The sequence below is a fragment of the Dermacentor variabilis genome, chromosome 9, assembly GCF_050947875.1.
Source record: "Dermacentor variabilis isolate Ectoservices chromosome 9, ASM5094787v1, whole genome shotgun sequence".
NCBI lineage: Eukaryota > Metazoa > Arthropoda > Arachnida > Ixodida > Ixodidae > Dermacentor > Dermacentor variabilis.
Window position 1 is genome coordinate 3,683,949 of NC_134576.1, and position 4,955 is coordinate 3,688,903.

Here is a 4,955-nt window from a genome sequence, read left to right on the forward strand (position 1 = left end):
AGGGCCGGGGTTTGATTGTTGTATTCATATAGGAGGTTGTGGCCAAGTACTGCACCAGGGTGGCCAATCCTGCTCTGGTGAGAGAGTGCGTTACCGGTTCTGGTCACCGGGATCAGGCCGCACTCCAGGCCTGTTTGTGCAATTTTCTCAACACACGGTTTTTTTTTATTTCCCGGTGGAGAATTGCGCGGCACCGGGATTTGAATCACGGTCCTCTTGCACTGGAGACGGATACTCTACCGTCCCCGCAGGAGTTAAATTAAAAATTGAATTATGGTGTTTTGCGTGACAAAACCACTTTCTGATTATGCACGCCGTAGTGGAGGACTCCGAAAATTTCGACCACCTGGGGTTCTTTAACGTGCACCTAATTCTAAGTACACGGGTGTTTTCGCATTTCGCCCCCATCGAAATGCGGCCGCCGTGGCCGGGGTCCGATCCCGCGACCTCGTGCTCAGCAGTCTAACACCATGACCACTGAGCAACCACGGCGGGTCCCGCAGGAGTTGTACGCCTCATTTAACCTACAGTGGTGCCCTATTTGATCAGTCAAGGTGGACCAATTTGAGCTCGGTTATACCGCATGGATGGCACTCGGCTAGAGAACCTGGTATTTATGACCTGCACATGTGTGGCCACACATAATTGAGGATATATAATTTTTTTTTAGGAGGGTTTCCGTACAGTGATAAAAGGAAGGAAAATACATTAAAAGAAAAAAAAAGGAAGAAAAAAGGGAACATAACATGTGATTTGAACTCGTGATCCTTCAATGTTGCCCGGAAAGGTAGCTCAGTCGGTTGGTTCGTCAAGCCGACGGTTACTTTCAAGCGCCAAAGCTCCCGCTCCGAGCCTCATACTTATGTGGAAAGGGACTGATGTTGTCCGCGGCAGTCGATTGAGGGGGGGAAATATGCGCTCACCGAGAGGGCATCTTCAGCACGAGACCACCACGAGGCACCTTACTGAGATGTAGAGAGCTTCGCGGCCGGAACGAAATCTCCCCTCTCCGCCGGCCCAGGGTGGAAAACGCGCTTTCCGATCGCTCAAGGTTGCGCGGATATTGTATAGCTCTAGCGTCTAGGAAAAAGCTTAAACAGGTGCGGGGGCGGCACGCATAGCGTGGGAAGCTAGCCGCCGGAATAGCTATCTCAAGTACTGCTGCTGGCGAGGGCGAAATACCTTCGTGTAATTATAATAACCCTAATAGGACTTCTTTCAAAGAGAAGAAAAAGAAAAGGGAAACGGCTCTGAAGGCTATACTACGAGAGCTATGACTGATACTTTTCTATATATATGTATTCATCTCATCTATGGGATCGCATGCGCGCGCTGTTGGTTTTAAAGCGCAACCGTGGTAGGGAAACGGAAGGCGATATAAGCATGCGTGTCCATGATACGCACACGACAAACTGCCTTACAATATTTAGAATTGATATATATATACACACACAAAAGCCAATATAGGCTGCTCGACACTATGTCGCGCGTTTTTATAGCGAAGTACATCAGAACCGACTCGTCGTTCCACAACAACCATTTCCTGAGTGATCGCCAGATATATGCCGAATAACTTCCTGTCATTCAATAAGAATGTCTCTCTTTCATGCAGCCTACCAATTCGCGCTGTTTCGGTTTAGACAAAACAATTTATCATTCGAGGCGCACTTGCCAAGTTTGCCTCCAGTTAAAACTGCCTGCGATGCCTATAGTGCAGCTCTTATCTCGCTCAACATACACAGTTCTATATACGTGCATCCGGTGCAATGCTTTCCATTGTATCAGCAATTTCAATGTCATGGCCGATCATGTAAGCAAAAGTAGCTGTTTACTATTTACAATATCCAGAATTGATCAAACGTGAAGTTGTCACCGGCATTCTGAGTGGTTGGAAGGCATAATTTCTTTGAAAAATGGCCGCCAGAGGAGCAGCGTGAACTCGAGCGGCTTTATAGACTAGGAAAACTGCCTTAATATATTTAGACTTGAGGGGAAGCTTCGTTAACAAACTATAACACGGCAATCAGCACTCGTATACGACGAGAGAAATGATTGAGACGTGGTAAATTCCCTTGAAATAAATCTGGTTTGCGAGACAAATGCTTGTATGTATTGAATCTCTTAAAAGATGAGGGGGGGGGGAAATATGCGCTCACCGAGAGGGCATCTTCAGCACGAGACCACCACGAGGCACCTTACTGAGATGTAGAGAGCTTCGCGGCCGGAACGAAATCTCCCCTCTCCGCCGGCCCAGGGTGGAAAACGCGCTTTCCGATCGCTCAAGGTTGCGCGGATATTGTATAGCTCTAGCGTCTAGGAAAAAGCTTAAACAGGTGCGGGGGCGGCACGCATAGCGTGGGAAGCTAGCCGCCGGAATAGCTATCTCAAGTACTGCTGCTGGCGAGGGCGAAATACCTTCGTGTAATTATAATAACCCTAATAGGACTTCTTTCAAAGAGAAGAAAAAGAAAAGGGAAACGGCTCAGAAGGCTATACTACGAGAGCTATGACTGATACTTTTCTATATATATGTATTCATCTCATCTGTGGGATCGCATGCGCGCGCTGTTGGTTTTAAAGCGCAACCGTGGTAGGGAAACGGAAGGCGATATAAGCATGCGTGCCCATGATACGCACACGACAAACTGCCTTACAATATTTAGAATTGATATATATATACACACACAAAAGCCAATATAAGCTGCTCGACACTATCTCGCGCGTTTTTATAGCGAAGTACATCAGAACCGACTCGTCGTTCCACAACAACCATTTCCTGAGTGATCGCCAGATATATGCCGAATAACTTCCTGTCATTCAATAAGAATGTCTCTCTTTCATGCAGCCTACCAATTCGCGCTGTTTCGGTTTAGACAAAACAATTTATCATTCGAGGCGCACTTGCCAAGTTTGCCTCCAGTTAAAACTGCCTGCGATGCCTATAGTGCAGCTCTTATCTCGCTCAACATACACAGTTCTATATACGTGCATCCGGTGCAATGCTTTCCGTTGTATCAGCAACTTCAATGTCATGGCCGATCATGTAAGCAAAAGTAGCTGTTTACTATTTACAATATCCAGAATTGATCAAACGTGAAGTTGTCACCGGCATTCTGAGTGGTTGGAAGGCATAATTTCTTTGAAAAATGGCCGCCAGAGGAGCAGAGTGAACTCGAGCGGCTTTATAGACTAGGAAAACTGCCTTAATATATTTAGACTTGAGGGGAAGCTTCGTTAACAAACTATAACACGGCAATCAGCACTCGTATACGACGAGAGAAATGATTGAGACGTGGTAAATTCCCTTGAAATAAATCTGGTTTGCGAGACAAATGCTTGTATGTATTGAATCTCTTAAAAGATGAGGGGGGGAAATATGCGCTCACCGAGAGGGCATCTTCAGCACGAGACCACCGCGAGGCACCTTACTGAGATGTAGAGAGCTTCGCGGCCGGAACGAAATCTCCCCTCTCCGCCGGCCCAGGGTGGAAAACGCGCTTTCCGATCGCTCAAGGTTGCGCGGATATTGTATAGCTCTAGCGTCTAGGAAAAAGCTTAAACAGGTGCGGGGGCGGCCCGCATAGCGTGGGAAGCTAGCCGCCGGAATAGCTATCTCAAGTACTGCTGCTGGCGAGGGCGAAATACCTTCGTGTAATTATAATAACCCTAGTAGGACTTCTTTCAAAGAGAAGAAAAAGAAAAGGGAAACGGCTCAGAAGGCTATACTACGAGAGCTATGACTGATACTTTTCTATATATATGTATTCATCTCATCTATGGGATCGCATGCGCGCGCTGTTGGTTTTAAAGCGCAACCGTGGTAGGGAAACGGAAGGCGATATAAGCATGCGTGTCCATGATACGCACACGACAAACTGCCTTACAATATTTAGAATTGATATATATATACACACACAAAAGCCAATATAGGCTGCTCGACACTATCTCACGCGTTTTTATAGCGAAGTACATCAGAACCGACTCGTCGTTCCACAACAACCATTTCCTGAGTGATCGCCAGATATATGCCGAATAACTTCCTGTCATTCAATAAGAATGTCTCTCTTTCATGCAGCCTACCAATTCGCGCTGTTTCGGTTTAGACAAAACAATTTATCATTCGAGGCGCACTTGCCAAGTTTGCCTCCAGTTAAAACTGCCTGCGATGCCTATAGTGCAGCTCTTATCTCGCTCAACATACACAGTTCTATATACGTGCATCCGGTGCAATGCTTTCCGTTGTATCAGCAATTTCAATGTCATGGCCGATCATGTAAGCAAAAGTAGCTGTTTACTATTTACAATATCCAGAATTGATCAAACGTGAAGTTGTCACCGCCATTCTGAGTGGTTGGAAGGCATAATTTCTTTGAAAAATGGCCGCCAGAGGAGCAGCGTGAACTCGAGCGGCTTTATAGACTAGGAAAACTGCCTTAATATATTTAGACTTGAGGGGAAGCTTCGTTAACAAACTATAACACGGCAATCAGCACTCGTATACGACGAGAGAAATTATTGAGACGTGGTAAATTCCCTTGAAATAAATCTGGTTTGCGAGACAAATGCTTGTATGTATTGAATCTCTTAAAAGATGAGGGGGGGGAAATATGCGCTCACCGAGAGGGCATCTTCAGCACGAGACCACCACGAGGCACCTTACTGAGATGTAGAGAGCTTCGCGGCCGGAACGAAATCTCCCCTCTCCGCCGGCCCAGGGTGGAAAACGCGCTTTCCGATCGCTCAAGGTTGCGCGGATATTGTATAGCTCTAGCGTCTAGGAAAAAGCTTAAACAGGTGCGGGGGCGGCACGCATAGCGTGGGAAGCTAGCCGCCGGAATAGCTATCTCAAGTACTGCTGCTGGCGAGGGCGAAATACCTTCGTGTAATTATAATAACCCTAATAGGACTTCTTTCAAAGAGAAGAAAAAGAAAAGGGAAACGGCTCAGAAGGCTAT